We start from the raw sequence: 18,011 nt of genomic DNA, 5'->3' as shown, positions 1-18,011 counted from the left end.
GATCATATCAAATTAGGTCATTTTTAGGTAGGTAGGAATGTAATATTTCATAAAAGTTTAATAGCATTTTATTTACAGTAGATACTCGGAGAGGGTACTTTAAGAATATTTAGAACCACTGCATATTACTGTATCTCTTGGGCACATAATGTAGTGACTCAGGTTAATGAACATGAGACAACCTATTTACTCATGCGGTTATTTGGATATTGTCCTTGTAAAACAGCAGTACAGCCAAATTAGACTATTTAAAAAATAGCAGGAAGGACATGTGGGTAATACAATATGTTTCTTTCATGCAACACTTTGTGAGTAGGATACTAAAATTCTTCCACTTCACTTAGTTTGTATGAAAAGTAATATCCCTTGAATGGTCATTGTAATTGGGTTATGCGTACATGCAGCTAGAATATTTTCTCACTTGTCCGTATGGCTTCAGTGTTATCCAATGTTCACAGCAGTTCTGGGGTTAAGTGAGTCAGTGAATCGGTGGGGGTGTAATTGCATGGTGACGAGTTCTTTAGATTTTACTGTTTTTTTCTCCATTTTTCCCTCAGGGCTCTTTTTTGTCGAGTCATTTAACATTGCTGGTCTAAATGACTTTTTAATACAGAAATCACTTTACTACACAGAGGATATAAGTTCATTTGTGTTTTTTTTTTCTAAAGTCGATAATTTGAGACTTAAGTTTTTGAATTCTCTGCTGCACCAGTATTACTGAGATTTACCTTAGAGGCTGTTTTGGCATAATTTGTTGCTTCCTTCTGTTTAGCACCTGTAGCACCATTTCAATTACAAACAGAACCATTATTCATAGTGCACTGCTCCCAGATTTTCTTACTGTTTCTCTATCATCAGCTATTAACCTATTGTGTGGTAAAATAGGAATGAGTGGTTATGGACCACTGTAAAAACTTTATTAATTAATTGCTTTTAATCTTTTAAAAATCTTTTTGGAAGATTGGATGCCAGATGTACATGGTAAACATGTGATAGAAGTCAGACATAGTTCATTGCTTCCCTCAGCCCCTGCGTTTTGTAGTAATATCTTTCACCATTGATGCATTAGAGTTATAACCCCAGATGCCTCAAGAGAATATTGTTAGAATCTAACAGTCTCCAGATTCACTTGGCAGTGTTTTCTTTAAAGACTATGCTGCATTCATACTGTCCTTAATTGAACAGGGTAAAGTTACCCTGTCTATTTAGCATAAAGCTGTAGTTCAGGAAAACACACTTGTACTTGAGAGTACACGCAATACCAGTCAAGAATTTCACAAACCTACATTTTATGGCTGCATCTCTTCCTTTGGGCTTGAAAATTTGGACATTTTCACAGTAGGGATTATGGGAGACTTAAAACAGTTATATAAATGTTTAGGATTGAATGTATACATATAACATTTTTTCATAATTATATTACTGCATGAAACGAATGGACAGACACAAATTATCTCAATCATTGAACTTTCACTTTAAGAGAGACTCTAAAACAGCATCCAAAGTATTTGTTATTTTTATTTTTGAAAATGTTTTTTTTGTTTAAAGGGATAATGGACACTCCTAGCCAGCAGCAATGAGAATCACTTCACTTTTTTGACCTAGCTTTTTTTAACCTATTAACTGATTGTGCTCCACTGTCCCACAGACTGCACTATACCTGCCGTATTAATGTAGTAAAATGCTGTTTGTGTGTTCTCTATGAAGACATAGTTTAGAATCTATAGTACTTATAATGAGGAATGGGGTCTTATCCTGAGGAGTGATTTTAAAGGTTATAAAATCACCTAGTGTGTTTTGTGCTGTGAAACTCAAATTTTCTGTTGTATATGCATACTTCACAATGATGCTGATCGCATTGATTGATCATTTCCATATGTATTAAACATTTTATTCTTTAAAGTAAGCATGGACCACACTGAGATAATTTAATGGTCGTTTTAGTTATTAGAGGCAGGTTAGTTGATGTGATTTAGTGATGTTAGTTAAAGAATTATAATTCTAAAAGTTGTAAGTGTTTGTAGTTGAAAAGTGCTTGTACTGTAGTTCCCAAACACTCACTAATGTCAAAATGTGTGTGACTGAACAGACGTTGTCAATAAAACCACTTCCATTGTCAATAGAACCATTTGGTGGTGAATACAATGATCATGAAAATTAGCACAGCTGTGGTCCAACATTTGTGAATACAAAACATCTATTTCCCATACAGACAAGAAGTAAGGTTGATTTTATATCAGCAAAAATGTCACAGGTGTTCAGCTTAGGTGCTTTTGTAATAACATGCTCTAATACAATGTTGTCAATACCTTTAACCATAAATGAGAAAAAGAAAAACATGGTGATAAAATTAATAGAAACAAGATTTGAATTACCGTACCTGATTCCAAAAAGTGAAACTTTTTAAAATGCACCATGCACTTATGAATAATAATAAGTCTATAAATTTTCACTCTAAAGCCTTTCTACATTTTTTTAAAGACCACTTTTGTCTCCTTTTGGAATACTTCTATAACAATTGTCTAAATTGTCTGTAAAAAAATAGGTCTCGGGTTTGCCAAGCGAGATTATTAGTTATCATGATCTTGGTATGCTTACCTGGAGGAAAAATATTACTAAAAAATAATACTTTGGTGATTTGATATTACAGGCTTGTGAGATAATGTTTCCAAAGTTATGAGGATTGTGGCACACTAATATAATCTTTTAAACTACAATATCCTTTATGACAATACACCTGAACAATTATATTGGAAAATGCACTTTTAAAGCACTAGCTGCTATGCTACATGGAAAAATACATTAATTCCTTCCACAGAATATAACAAAGCCTCACGATTTAAGGGTGTTTTCATTCATATTTATTAAATACTTTATTGGGTTTTTTAATGTAACACCTACAAATAATTCAAGTATACAGTATTGGTTGGTTTGTTTGTATGAAACACAGATAATTCAAGTACTTATCACAGTACCTGTGAGGTAAACTCTGCAGCACTGTAATGTTGGGATAATTTACTTTAGGGGATTGAAAGGGAGAAATAATATGAGAAGAAAAGATTGCCTTCGTTTTGCAGATGGTAAACAAATCCAGTGGAAAAAAAATAAAAAAACAAGAATTCACCAGCTGTATATACAGTAAAAAAGTAAGAAACAAACAAGAAGAGGCCATTTAAGTCATTTGTTTGCTAGCCAAATTGATCTGCGGATTTCATCCAGGCATTTCTTGAAATAAGCCAGGGTATTAGCTTCAATAACATGGCTAAACAGAATGTTCCAGATTCTCAAAAACCCTTTGTGTAAAAAAGTGTTTCATTTTTTCAGTCTTTAATGCACTTCCATGTATTCTACACTTGTGTCTTTGACTTCATAATTTGCTGTAGATTCTGAAGATTGAGATTCATTGGGATGCCTATGTCAATGCATTTAAGGATTTTGAATCAAGTTCCCTCAAAGTATTTTCTGAGACTAAAAAGTTTTAGGTTTTATCCTGTGAATGTGTGCAATGCAATGTACAGTATCTTGTTACTCTCCTCTGAATGAATTCCAGAGCTGCAATACCTTTTTGGAACATGACAACCAAAATTGTACACAAAATATTAATTGAGGTCTTACTAGTCCCTTCTTCATTTTTAACATGTACCATGTTACATCATTATCTAAATTTTAACATTATATTCTAATTTAGTTTGGCTTTTTTGTTGCCCTCACACATATTTTAGAACACTGAAACTAAAAGAGGTACACTGTTAGATAGGTAATGATTGATTTCTGCACAACAGAAATACTGTCTACTGAACAGTCTGCTCTGAATAACCGATGATACATTCTGAGAACCATATCCCTTAATCATCCCACAGATGTCCAAAGTCTGTCTGATTAGTACTAAAAGAAAATACATATTCCTTAAAATACAAAAATAGTCCTTGGACCCTAAATCCATCTTTGGTCTTTTCAGTATTCAAATGTATGCATTAGCTTTTAATTCTCAAAGAGTAGGGTCAAATTATGAGAGCTTTAGGCTGTACCAAGGTGGAACTCTCACTGAAGAGGATCAGAGACAGTTATGACTTACCCTACTTCTGATACACTAAGCTGGTCTTCCTGGCCTGATCACTTACCTCTTGGCCTATTTTATACCTTTTTTGTACGTAATATTTACAAGTCTATATATTGTGCCAGTCCAAGGATTTAGTATATGTGTCTTTGGACCTTTCCTCTACTAGTACTTTAGTAATAAAACATTTATTATTAATTAAAGTATCTGCTGAAATATTTTTTATTCCTCACGTAACCTTTCCAATATATAAATATCATACTGTGTATGTTAATGTAATAAAATATAACAGCTTGCAATTCATTATAATCCTATTTTTTAACTGGATCGTGTTTATTGCCATCTTGATTTTTTTTATTGTTCGTGATTATTGTTCTTTTAGCTAAGTGTTTTATGTTATCGGTGTCCTTGCTATTACCTGATTCTTTGCATTTATGTAGTGCTTTTCATATTGAAGGATCCCAGAGCACTTTGCGTATATGAAGGGACTTACCTCATCCTCCAAGTACAGCACCCACCTGATTGTTTTCTGCATCTTACAGCTGTGTAAGCAGCACAGATAGCTGTCTAATTCTAAGATATTGGAATATATACAATTACATGGAATATATGGTTGGAAAATATGATCGCTTCTGGCCTATGGCTCAGATCAAGTGTAGTTTCTGTTCTTATCAGTTTAATATCTGATAGGTCTTCTATGAGGGGGCCATGTATTGCCAGCAGCCATGTCACCCTTCAATTCACATGTGGCAACCCACTGAAGCTCAGGAACTGCGAGCCTGGTCAGTACCTGGATGGGAGACCTCCTGGGGAAAAACTAAGGTTACTTCTGGAAGAGGTGTTAGTGGGGCCAGCAGGCGGTGCTCTCCCTGCGGTCTGTGTCGGTCCTAATGCCCCAGTATAGTGATGGGGACACAATACTGTAAAAAGGCACTGTCCTTTGGATGAGATGTAAAACTGAGGTCCTGACTCTCTGTGGTCATTAAAAAACTCCTGGCCATTTTCTTGGGGTGTAACCCCAGGATCCTGGCCAAATGTCCCCTCTAGTCTTTACCAATCATAGCCTCCTAATAATCCCCATCTATGAATTGGCTTCATCAGTCTGTTCTCTGATGTGTGGTGAGCGTTCTGGCCCAATATGGCTGCCGTCGCATCATCCAAGTGGGGGCTACACATTGGTGGAGGGGAGTTCCCATTACCTGTAAAGCGCTTTGAGTGGAGTGTCCAGAAAAGCGCTATATAAGTGTAAGCAATTATTATTATATATTTAAATAACTTAGACACAGACGGATATGAATACTCCTACTGATAAACTTTCTGGTATATATTATTCCTCTTGGATCTAAAATATAACAACTATGATGCTGTAAGAAAAATACACTAGAGGGCTCTCTTTTGGTTTTAAAAGATAATAATTTTATGTATACTTACATGTTTTTATTTTTAGTTTTCCATGAGTATTGGAAAAACTACCAAGTGTTCATATTAGAAGTAAATAAACACACATGTGGGCAATGTAATGGAATTTTGGCAGCAAATACTGATTGATGTAAATTCTGTAAAAATATGATTCACACGTTGCAAAGTGGTGTTGTATGTTTTGGTGCAGGTCCAGTCATAGATGAAACATTGCCATCAATAGTTTTATTCATTTATTAGTGATAATGAATTTTTAAACTGAAATGAAACAATGTTTCTGCAAAGTGTTACACATCTTCGTATTAGCAATCGACAACTCCTTACTCTTCTCTAAATATGCACATCCATATCTTTATCCATGTTGCTCCTTGTTGCTAATTCTAAATGTTAAATTGTGAATTTGCATTCTGTTTTATTTTTGTTTTCTTATAAGTATACATGACTTCCAATGGCTGATTTAACAACAAAATGAATCTCATAGTTCTGCATTCAAACAATGTTTATTTCTTTTCTTCAAAGAGAGCTGGTATAAGCGGCACGGTTAAATTTAAAATAACAAGAAATGTAGTTATTAACTCAAAGTTGTAATGCTATAATGGAAAGCAATGCTTATAAAGAGGTTTCTAGTTGTAAATCCAAATAGCAAGTGCCTTATGTTATGTACTTATTACTTCTTTATGAATAAGCTATGCATTTTCACTACTGATGAGAAGTGCTAAACAGAAACCAGTACCACGGTATGTGATCAAGTGTGATTAGGTTCAGTACATGTTGGACTACATTAGTCAAAACCTCTCATTCCAGCTGCTCAGCCATCTTACACCATTAGTGATCACAGCTTGTTCTGTAGTCTGTTGAGTCTTCAAGATGTGCCTTTCAGCAGGCGACAATGCTACCTCTGAACCATGTACAGTACCACTTGTTTGGTCAAGCTTTTTGTTTTCCATTTCAGCAATCACAAATGCAAAATATAGTTAAAACGAACATGTCAAAATGTTTCTAAAATAATCACAAGTGAACAAGCTAAGGAATTTGATGTTTGCAAAGAAAGTGGAATACATACCACTGCCAGATATATAAATATATTATATTTATATATATCCATAAATTAATAGTTTTAATATTTTCAGCTACCAAAATTACACCAAGTTACACGATTCCATATGCATGGTTTTTAAAAAGTACCACTTTTTTTCACAACAATAATGACAGCAAGTATTCATAGAACAGGTTAAAACATTATACCGTTTTAAAAACTTTTGTTTAGAACACGCCAGCACAACTTTTCCAAAATAACCTCGGTATGTTTCTGAAGAAGTTGGAATACTGTTGTCTTTCATTTGTTTTGTTTTAAGCTACCACTACAGTACTTTCAGTATGTACTGTATGATGTATTTATTTTTGTAAGTTAATATTATTAGGTTAAGAGATATTACTGCTGTTATTTTTATTTTGAGCTACCAGAATTTCCCTTTAGTTACATAATTCCATATTCATATTCCCTATGCAGTGGATTTAAAGACTTACAGTGGGGAAACATTAAATGAAGCAGTCGTTTCATTCACATCTAACACACCACAAGTGCTACCTATCGATTATCTTTGCCCAGTGAATGACACAGCCAAAGTACACCATACTGTGCTGCAGAGCCTCTCACGAAGCAGTGTTAACCCATGTTCTGAGTGCCTGCATCTGTATCCTTTGCCCATGTGAAAAAAGGAAGTAGTGCTATGTGGGGTGTCCTGGTTTTGAACACCCACTCTTCAGTGATGATATCATTAATTTTTACTTATGTATTAATTAAGCACAGTACTTTCTAGGCCACAGGCTATATCTGATCAGTAATAATTCAGAGACAGTTACTAAAACTAATGGAGACAGAGGCTATAGTTTATTGAGCATTGAAATGATCATAATAAAAAGCCATTGAAAGACTCATTACCTTTCGAGGCTTCTGATGTTCGAAAAGGGTCAAAGGAGTGTTGTAAAACTTTCATAGCAAAATGTGAAAAAGTCAATCCAATGGAAGGCGAAAAAGTAACTAAAGCAATAAAGTGGGACTGATAATCAGGTTTGCGGTTTTTTACACTTCATACCTTGGAAAATAATGTTATGACTGAGAGAGTGGCAAGACAAAAACAGATGACTGTTCATTAAGATAAGTTCAAAACCTTTAAGGACAGTGCCTATTTAAGCCATAGAACTGCTGTTTTTTGGTAGAAATTTTCAGCCAGATAGAGGTCAGGTATAGTGACTGCAACAGATTTTTCAGCTCTTGTCTTTGCTATTCAGTGTTTTGGAAGCTGTTTTGTTCTCTGTGTCTTTGCTATTTTTTCTCAAGAGGTGATCATTCACACTGCATAGGACTGCTGTGTCAAACACACTGTGACTTGCTTCAAACTTATGTCTTGTGCAAAGTGAAAAATGAGCTTTAGACTGCAAAATACACCGCAGGTGATCATTTTAAAAATGACTTATTCAGCCGAAAGCATATAAAACAGGCATTTGCTGAATCACTAGGCTTCTTTCTCTTGCTTTTTTTTTATCAAGGAAGCAAATCTTTTTTTCCCACAGAATGTGGGGATTTCTGATTCTTGAGCTTAGCAAGAATAACAGAAAAGTGACACATTAAAAAAGGTACTTGGTTCCTCAACTGCCAAAACTTATACATGATGTAGCACCTTGGAACATGACATCCCCATGGTATTATTCATTTTTAAATAATTTAATGTATGCTTGTATATACAGTACCATATCTGCAGAAAGAGGAGATGTATTGTTGCATTGAGTGAACCTGGTCTTGATTTTTTAGCTAGGTTCTATCATTTTTTATTGGCTCGGGAGTCTCTTGATGTCAGGAATCCAATCAGTGCTTTCAGGGCACAGGATGGTCCTTAAGAAATGGGAAACATCTTTGGTGCCAAATTCACTATTCATTTCAGACACCTTCCTGGTACAATATTGAGTGCTTTAATTTATTGAGGGTGAAAGCTGGTGCAGGCTTAAAATAAAACCAATAACTCTTGGAGTCCTGAGTATAGCCCATATTCCTCCTTTTTAGTTTATTTTTGAAGAGAGCTGCATTTTTGTTTCCTTCTAAAGCTGGTCATTTCAGTCTCTGTAGGCATCTACTTACTGTCTGCTTGAATGGAAGTCTCATGAGGAAACATTAGCAATCAAACACAACTCATAAACATACACCTAACAGCAGGTGGTTATACTTAATGCATATTGATGAGTCGTGAAACTGCTTTGTATAATACAGTATATGACGGAATTCTGAAGCTAGATTGTGCAGTTTATGATTGTGGTTCAGTATTACTAAGTGCTACACAATGCATAGAAATCTCTCATAGCAGAATGTTAAACACAGATTGGTATTCTGATACATGACTGGATTTAGGAACAAAGAAAATATAGTGCTGGACATACTTTTATTCATACTGTATTATTGTTTCTCTGCTGGTACAAATCGCCTGTCTGCCATCTTAATATACTGTATCACTACAAAAAAAAAACTGCATAACTTACAAGAGATCAGTCTTAATGCTAAAAACTCATTTGTTTATATGAAGTCATACGATTAAAGCATATTTGTTTAATGTGATTTATGAGTTTTGGGATCTCTAGTGGGTTGAATTCCCTTGTGACTTGGCAAACAGATTTTACAGCTTGCCTTGGATGCTGTTTTTATTTGTAACCACTGGCCTCCATATAATATCATATAAAATACAATATATTGTTTCAAGAGTGCCATATATCAGACTGAACACAGCACTATGATACTGCAAAGAGTTTTCTCTGCAGCAGTGTCTGACTAATGACAAGGCAGGTACTATACGTATTGAATGTCATTGAGGGAAATGACAGACAAAAATGACAGTTATAGCTGACGTGATGTAGTATACTGTATATAATTCTTTATTAAAAAATGGCACTTAAAAACAAAATGTTTTATCCTTTATGCAGTGTACAGACACATTAATCCAAATGTCATGTTCTGGTTTCAGTGTTGTTGTATTGATTTAAAAAAGCATTATGGCCACTTCCACAAGAAAAGTTAAAAATATTATTTGAATTTACTGTGCAGTACTTTCTCAAACTCATTTAATTTTTAATTGATACATATCTGCATTGATAAATTAATCTTGGTTCCAACCTCATTACCTCTCCTTACACTTGCCAACTTTTCTAGGGTGGCTGGACTTGACGATCCAATCAATGTTTGCCTTCTCCGAACCAGGAGCTTTTTTGCCTCTTGTTGAACAAGCAGCTCTTCGATCTTTAACTTTTCCACAGAAAACAGCCTTCTCTCTGCACCTGCTGTGATGTGTGATCTTTTCTTAGAGTCCTAACCTCTCCTTGAAAATGTGGAACAGCCACAGTCACTTCCTCTCCCTTTCGCCCTTCCCAGTCCGCCCTCCCTTTCCTCAGTCCCTGCTCGTCTCACTCTCTCCTTCTCCCCCTTTCTGTCCGTTACTGGTTAAGCCTGTCTTCATTGTTTCGTCTCTTCCCTTTCTTCAATCCTGCTTTGTGCTGTCCCTGTAGGAGCCCTCCCCACCAGTTGCTGAAGCTCACTCTGCCCTGGGGGTTTGACTGCACCATGTCGTCCGGGCTCCTCCTTCTCATCATTTGCCAGCCCCTGTACCTGCACCACTCACGGCTGATATGTCTTACCTCCCCTCCACCCCTCCTCTGGTGTTTAACTGGTGCAATATCAGCCTTTTACTCTTCCCTCCTCCTCCCCCCAAGTTTCCAATGCCACCTGTCAAGCACCCTTGACTCTTATTTTTCCCAACTTTTTCACACCCCTCCCCCCACACCCATCTTGACCCTTGCAGCAACCTCCCTAGTTCATTCCTCATACAGTAAATGAGGGGGGGGGGGTGTCAACCATGACCTTATGACTAAGGCTGTAAGGCTGTTTTTTTCCTCAGTATGGCAAGTTAACGCTAAACATTAAAATATTAAGTACTCTATCCCTTTATATTTATGGTCTTCTTGCGTTAATTAGAATTTGACCAAACTACTGGACCTTGTATTGCTTGGGGAGAATCAGGACTTGTGCATGCACTGCTCTGTCACATCCAGCTGTCAAAGGCAGCCATCATGTGATATACTGTTAGCTCCATAATGCCTTACAGGGAGTTTTCCATCGACTGGAGGAGTGATTAAAATCCCTTAGTGACTACACAGCACATTCACAGGCACCCGACAAGTCTCAGACACCATTATTTAGGGGAATACCAGTCACAGTCTAAACATGACATAGAACTGTCGACATCTGAGCTAGGTTGTACACCAAGAAAGTGACTTCACTGGTTTTACTGGTTGCTCAGCAACTCACCTCCTAGCCTACTATAAGACATTCCTCTCCTGGACCATCTGGGTTAAAGATATTCCAATGAAGTAGACCTGTAGTGTCTAAAACGTGTCTGAAGTGCTTTAGTTTCACGTTGTCATGCCCGATGAATCCCATCTGGTCCGGGTGGAATTGTATTCATGTAGATCAGGGATGCCGAACTCCAGTCCTGGAGGACCACTGCATCTGTTGGATTTCATTCTAGCTCTACCCTTGATAACAGAGGTAATGTCTCTGGATGTTATGGATTTGTGTGCAAAATGTCAAAGAGAATTCTAAAATAACAGTATTGTAAAAGAGCCAAAAATCTTACTTGTATCAAGACTCTGTGGATGTAATAGAATTTAGAAAAATATGTCTAATAGCAAATGATATGGTATTGACTCACACACCACAGAATCTATTAATCAAAATAAGTGTAGCAGAAAACAGCACACTGTAAAAATATACAAACACGTTTTTGGTTTTCTTTCACCAATAGTAATTATTTTATTGTTGTGAAAACTGAAGAAAAAAGCTGTAATTACATGTTGCAGAACCTTGCAAGACAGAGTTCCCTTTTTTTTCCTGGTACTGTACCCTTTCCGAAACAACCTCTTCAGCAATCGTTTGTCGTGCTCGTTTGTCTAGAAAAGAAGGTGAAGACTTAGGAAGCCTAACTTGTCGAGCAATTTTTAACAGCAGAAGAATTAACAAATAAAATGTGTTGCATAAAAGAGCAATGAAGTAGCCTTATGTAATGCACATTGCATTGCATTAACTTTTTCTGTTGACCTTTTCTAATAAAACCACTGTGACACAGAGGGAAATGTGAAATTGAACTGTAATCTCTGATAATGCCATTTTTGCAGGGGAGTGCTGATTATTTTTTACTGCTCCTTTGCTTTACATCCCAGCAACAATTCTCATTTTTGACCTACAAAACAGTAGAAGACTCAAAATCATGTTGCTTCCTCATGGATTTAAGGTTTGAAGTACATTTCCCTATTGTATTTATATTAGAGTGCTCTTACTTCTATGTCTGTCTATGTACATATAATTAATTTTGTAAAAGGTTATGTCAAGCAGTAAAAATAATAGTAATACATTAGTGTAATTTACAGTATGTATATATTCTCTCGATTCATATGCAGTATTTTTCATAGAAAAGAGAAAACCAATGTGTACACTCCATAGAAATATATGCTTTTGGGTATACTTACAGTATGTTTTTCATCAGCTAGCACATGTCAATATTCAGTATAGCAGAATATGATCATCAGTCTGAACTGCTTGCAAGGTCTTCAAAACGTGGCTTTATACGGTATTCAATTGTAATGAAATATGGTTTGGGCACTCCTTGGGATTCAGTTCCTAAAATTGTCTGTATTGTATGTCAGTTGTTCTACTGGAAACTTAATTTTTGAAAGGTTTTGCTGAGCTTGGTGAAATGCCCCACAAACAAACATATGTATGAAAAATCAAACTACTTTTCACAAGTGACTTTCTCAGAATAGGTCTATTTTAATGTAACAAGACATTATATAGCTCTGAGAACTAATACAATTAAATGGAGGTACTGCTATTGCCATTATTTAATTTATTAGATTCATTATGTATTTCATTACATATTCCCATTGCATATTCATTGCATGAATTATCTTTGTTCAGCTTGTATCAACTCAAGAGTGTGTTATTTTCATATAGTCTTTTGGTTGAAATCAGCAGCGGGACTCATGACAGTGAAGGTAGAGACTTGAAGGACTCAAAATGGCAGCATTATTTCTAATAGATGGTGTCACCAGCAATTTGCTTGAACAGTCCACCTTATAAAGGAAAAATGTACTGTAAAAATGAATCGGACAAGATGAGCAGAGGAAGATTGGTTGAGCACAACTACAGAGAAAGAAATAAACTTGAATTTGATAATTAACTTAAATGTTTAAATGTTTACTTTTACGAAACTCACATTCCGAATAGACATGACCAAACATTTTAATCAATCCTGAAAAAACACACAGCATCCCAGAGTGAAAGTGAAAGATTGCCACGCTCACAGATGCTGACTTGCATTTGGAAAGCAATCCAGATTTAAAATTCCTTATAATGTAAATTCTCTCTGAATGTTCCTTTAGACTTGTTGCAAAAATGGTCAAGCAGTTAATCACTTATGGCAGAACATTTTAAGATACTTTATGAAACTACTTTTTTGACACAGATTATTTATACAAAATGTAAAATATTAAATATTAGGTATCCTTTTCTAGTAATAACAATAGTCTGTTAATATGTTATATGTGTACACTCATTATGTTTTAATGTACAAATTGTTTTATTCTTTAATAGTGCCTGCTTTTTTGTTTTGGAAAACCTTTGCTTAGTAGTAGTAGTAGTAGTAGTAGTAGTAGTAGTAGTAGTAGTAGTAGTAGTAGTAGTAGTAGTAGTAATACATATCCACCATAATGCTGAGTGAATTGTGGTGCAAACACCTGGCAGTTGGCATACTGTAGCTGACTCACAGCTCCCAGGTTCAGTCCCTGACTGGAGTGCTTTCCATGTGGAGTCATCACCTTCTCTCCATATTCATATGTGTTTTCTAGAGCTGCTTCAGTTTCCTTCCACCTTCCAAAGACATGCTGCCTACAGTAGGTTAATTGGTATGTCTAAGTTATCCCTGTGGGTCTGTATACCCTGCAATACACTTGCCTCGCATCCAGGAGCCTTGCCTTACACCGTGCGCTTCTGGGATAGGCTTATAACCTGAGCACTGATATTGATACCAGAAATCCAAATCTGCCTTAAAAAATATTCAAAGCTGATGTCCAATAACAGGGATTAGAAACAAATAAAACAGCAATTTCGCTTTATTCCAGTAGCGGGTATGGAACTCCATTGATTTTTGGGATGTTTCTATCACAAGAAAGTGTACCACATCAAGTGTATACTTAATAACAAGTGTACAACATCAAGTAAGTGATGTTACAAAGTGTACAACATCACGTAATTGTACAAAAAGTATACAACATCAAATAGTTGACAAACCATTGATTTGATGAAAATTATTATTGCAGTTTGACTGAAAATAATGATAACTGCTTGAACAAGGGCAGAGGCCTACAGTATGTCATCCTGAGTCACAGGAGAATGCAGTGCTTTGTCACGATACCATGACATTAAGAACTTTGTTTTTTTTAAAGGAATGAACGCAGCAAAACGCATTTATAGGAAACACTTATTAAAACATTTGAAATGGTTATAAAAAGCTCTCTTTCCCTTGGCAAACAAAATACTGTAGGTACAGTATCATTGTTGACCTGCATATATTTACGAATACAGCCCTGCATGTCACCCATGTTTCCAGGCACAAGGGTTACTGCTTGGCTCACCATCCGTATAGATCTGATCCACCCACAGTAATTGGTCGATACTGACATTGGATAGGAGGTCTTGGAATTCAGCTTTTTTTTTTACTGCGTTGTGTTTTACACACTGCTCTCTTCTGTCAGTGGTCCTCACCCTTGTGTGACTATTCTTCAAAGACTCTCGGGCATCTGGGCCACATCTGTTCTCCGCTGTGGCCCTGTCTCCTTCAACTTGTGATGCAGCCTGCCAAATTACAATCGGATGTACCGCGAGTGCTGTTGCAGCACTGTAAGCATTATTTGCTGTACATCCTTTGTACATGTTTCCATGTGAAATGGTCCGCAGATATCAGAAGAGACGGATTATGGAGAAGGACCTGAAAATACACTGCTGTGCACAAGGGGAGGTGGTTCAAAACCTCTTTTATCCAAATTTCTTGGATAATATATCAATTTACATCCTGCATAATACAGTGCATATAATGCTAAATGAGATGGGGAAAGGGTTAGAATCTTAATTCTTATTTTCCCAGGCAGGGGATGTGTTCATTGAACAGCACTGCTACAAATAGCTGAGGATTCTTTTTATCAGGATATAGAGGACTGTCAACACATTCACTTCTGGGTATGAAGGAATATTATAGATTTTCTTATGTGAGAGCAGAAGCACATTAGATAGGTTACAACCGAGAGGAGACCATTTGGCCTATCTCACTAACTTGTGTGTAGGCACCATATTGATCCAAGAATCTCATCAGGCTGTTTCTTGAAACATCCCTGTTTTTTTTATTTTCAGTGCATCCTAAAGAAGTCATTGGTATCATCTGCTGCTATATATCTCTGGGGTTATTTGATGAATAACTATTCAATTAAAATAGCTTCGGAAAATAATCCTCAATACTAATTTAGCAGACGTGTTCTGGTGAAGCATATTAGTATCATTTAAAGCTGAAGCAAATGGCTTTGAAAAAAGATTTCCCCAAGTCAACAGGGGAGATAAATATATGAGACCTAACTATGGTTCTGCAGATTTCTTATGTAGTTCAAGTATGAACGATCCTTGAACTCCACACTGGAGAGGGACATGGGAAAGTAGCAAATCAAAGATTCAAGTCTTCTGGAGGAAGGAGGGAGCCAGGGGACCTGTTCAAAACCCATGGGGACATGAGGAAAGCATGCGCACTCCTCACAAACCAGCAGCAAGAAAGAGGTTAAACAAAAGGAAAGTGCCGACAGTATTGCTTTAATGCCAGTGTACACCTAATTGACCAATATCATTTCAAGGAAGACTCCAGGTTCCAATCTTTAGAGGATTTCAAGAACCCTCTCTCTTTATCAAAACTCAAACACACAATGAAATCTACCTCTGCCTCACATGTCAAGAAGCTCACTCCCTATAATTTTCTCTCCTTTATTTCATTCTGTTGATGTATGATTTTGCACATCTGACGTTGTTTTGCCCATTACCTGTTGCCTGTTGTTGTCTTGCTCACTGCCTGTTGTTGTCTTGCACATTGCCTGTTGTCTCTGTCTTTCTTTTCTTATACAATTTTATGGTTATTTGTTTTGTACGGCTTACCGTCTGAGAGCTACAGTAGCTAAATAGCATTTCGTTATACCATGTCCTGCATATGATTATAATGGTATAATGACAATAAACTTGAACTTGACTTCAATGTCTTTAACTTTTTAGAGCCTCAATTAACTACTTTTATTAGCTCAGCAGCTTAACACACTATCATTTTTCTTTTTAAAATGTTTTTCACATTTCATCATTCGAAAAATGAACTCATACAGTAGTTAACCATAAGACCGCTGAGATCAGGAGAGACATTTTTGGATTAATAAAAAAAATCACAATGGCTAATCAATGAAGGGCTACGTTATAACATGAAACACAGAAGGCACTGTGCGCAGGACTTCATAAATCACTGAAAAGTAGAAGTCACTTAATTCAGCAGATCAAAATTATTCTCAGCCTTTAAGAACATAAAATGTTTGTTATGTTGTTACAGTACAGTACATCCTTCATTGCATGTGGTGAGTCGGTGGGTGAAACTGATGTTTAATTACGAGTGTTTCACATTTGTTTAACACTCATATGTATTACATATTGAAATAAGACATTTCCCCAACAGGGTAATAAATTTAATAATTCACTTCATATTAGCTCCATCTTCACATTCCATATTTCCACCTTTTCAACAGTTGAGATAAGTGATTGTCATTATAAGAAACTAATGTTTTAAAATAAAAAGCCTGGGTCCATATAATCTAAATGTGCAATTGTGGGAAGTGAGGAAGGGGTCTGATTACTTAGAAAACCAAAGTATTAAATTGCATCTTAACTACGGAACTGCCAGGCTGTGTACTGTCGTAAATATGATTGCAATTCTATTCTTATTTTAACCTGAACATTTTTCTTTTGCAAAGTAAAACAGTTTTATTACCCTTATCCCTTGTATGCAATGGAATAAACAGACTCTTAAATAACTAAGGACAAGGCTTTGAAACATAATTAAGGATCATAAAATATAAATTGTGTTTACCATGGAAAGTTATTTCATATAGTCATTATTTCAAAATTGAAAACTCAGGCAGCAAATAAACAGATGCTTTACATACAGTACAAAAACATTGTGTGGAAAAATAGTGAAATAGAGCTCTACATAATCCTTTTGTTCATAGTTGTTTTTTGTTATTATATTACAGAACTGTTCATACACACTGTGATGTTATTTTAATGTCACTGAATGGGAAATATAGCTGGATCTGGGAGCAGAAGGTTACAGTTATGACCCCCTTTTAAGAACTGGTTTCTATATTCTGCCAAACTGATTTCTATTTGCAATATTATACCTGCTTTTAACCTTAGATTCATTTTCAGTGCCTTCAATTTTCAGTGCCTTTCGTTTTTTTTTTACTTCTGCCAATTTGTGTGTGCAGTTTCCACCTCATTTACAATATTCAAATAATTTGAATTTCATGGACAAAATACCTGATTGTTCTGGTTTCTATCCAGTTGCTTTACTGATTGCTTTGGAGAAAGGTGTGTGTGTACTTGAGTACTGTACCTAAACCTGAATGAGACACAGCATTCTTGTTTTTGCTCCCTTGCCTTTGTGACAAAGTGAGTGCTCAGTTCTCCACTACACAAACAAAATAATTATTCTCAGTAAAACCTACCAGAATTTATTATTTCTATTAGTGTATTTTTTTTTGCTTTGAGATAGGCATGAGTACATCCTACTACTTGCATTTATATTGGGTTCAATTTCATATCAAATTGATTTATATTCCCGTCTGGGTTTAAACACCTCTGCACTGGTTACAAATTTTGGACTTTTTTGGCTAAAAACCCAAAGCAAACAAGAAGTGATCATTCAAAGCCTTCACCTTTTCTTCTTTCTGTTTATTGGCATAGACTTTAACAGCACATCCTTCCATACATTTTCGAAGAACTTTATCCAATACAAAGTTGAGAGGGAGTCGGAGCCTATGGCAAGGCTCAAGGTAGGATAGACCCAGGTCGAGACACCAGTTCATTGCAGGGCACACACACACACACACACACACACACACACACACACACACACACACACACACACACACACACACACTAGGGCCAATTTTACCAGAAGAAATTTAGCCTACCAGTATGGACTTTGGACTGGGAGAAACCCATATGAATATGAGGAGAATGTACTGTATAAACCACACAAAAATAGCGTCGGAATTGAGCCCATGGCCCCAGTGCTGCGAGGTAGCAATGCTAACCAGTACATTAATTCTTAAATCAGTTGTTGTACATTTTGTTGTACATTATCTGCCT

The 18,011-nt window shown here is 36.1% G+C and overlaps 1 protein-coding gene and 1 pseudogene across 3 annotated transcripts in view; both read left to right on the top strand.

Moving 5' to 3' along the window:
* The window catches only part of b3galt1b (beta-1,3-galactosyltransferase 1b), a 113,127-nt gene that overhangs the window by 11,766 nt on the left and 83,350 nt on the right, over window positions 1-18,011 (top strand). The gene's annotated exons all lie outside the window — the stretch shown is intronic.
* LOC148649143 (U2 spliceosomal RNA) lies at window positions 4,683-4,794 on the top strand (annotated as a pseudogene).

The sequence above is a fragment of the Lepisosteus platostomus genome, chromosome 14, assembly GCF_059453375.1.
Source record: "Lepisosteus platostomus isolate fLepPlt1 chromosome 14, fLepPlt1.hap1, whole genome shotgun sequence".
NCBI classification, from domain to species: domain Eukaryota; kingdom Metazoa; phylum Chordata; class Actinopteri; order Semionotiformes; family Lepisosteidae; genus Lepisosteus; species Lepisosteus platostomus.
Note: the sequence above shows the minus strand (reverse complement) of the source record. Positions and strands in the feature narration are given on the sequence as shown.